This window comes from Octodon degus, unplaced genomic scaffold (assembly GCF_000260255.1).
Source record: "Octodon degus isolate 3935 unplaced genomic scaffold, OctDeg1.0 scaffold00032, whole genome shotgun sequence".
Taxonomy (NCBI): Eukaryota; Metazoa; Chordata; class Mammalia; order Rodentia; family Octodontidae; genus Octodon; species Octodon degus.
The window spans coordinates 7,705,582-7,706,324 of NW_004524608.1; positions in this window are offsets into that span (position 1 = coordinate 7,705,582).

Below are 743 nucleotides of genomic sequence, written 5' to 3' on the forward strand. Positions count from 1 at the left end.
CATTATTTTAACTAGATGTCTATTAAAATAAACTACTTAATTATTTGATAAGCATTAATACATTCTTATCATTCTTATCCTCCTTGAAACCATTCCCTAGCTGCTAAACCTGGGTCTTTCCAGTGGAATATTCTCCGGCCTGTTTCATTCTCTGGAGAGTAGCAAAGAAGGGAACATGGCCACTTTAGACTCTTTCTGCCTCTGAATTTTGGGGGACACAATGGGGCCATGGCACATCCGGAGAAAGCCAACAAGTGGGAGCTGCCCCTCGGTGAGGTCCGCCCGCTGGCCGCCATCATTCTGTACTGCGAACTTGTGCTCATGAAACTTTAAAGAAAAGCTTCAAAAACGTTTTTCCTGGCGCAGCCACTCAAGTACCGTCTCTTTCCCGCCCCCCTGTATTCCTCTTTCCCCTGTAAAGTTCTTCGTCTGCATCCATTAACACCTTCTTCTCTTCCCTTTAAGTCTCCTTTCAGGTAATTCCTGAAAAGGCACCAGAAGGTGTAAGCCTGCACGGTAATCAGGTTTTCTAAAATCCTAGGAAAGTCTTTTTCTTGCATCTTCCACGTCTATTTCATAACACGTTTTAAATGCGCCCCGTGCGCTCCGCAGGAGGCCCCCGCGTCCGGGCGGGCACCGGGAGCCAGCACGAGAGCAGCTGGCGCGGATGCGTTCGAGTGGGGCAGCAGGGATCCCCCCAGACCTGGGCGGGGGAGAGCAGGCTTGGGGGGGGGTGACGGGGG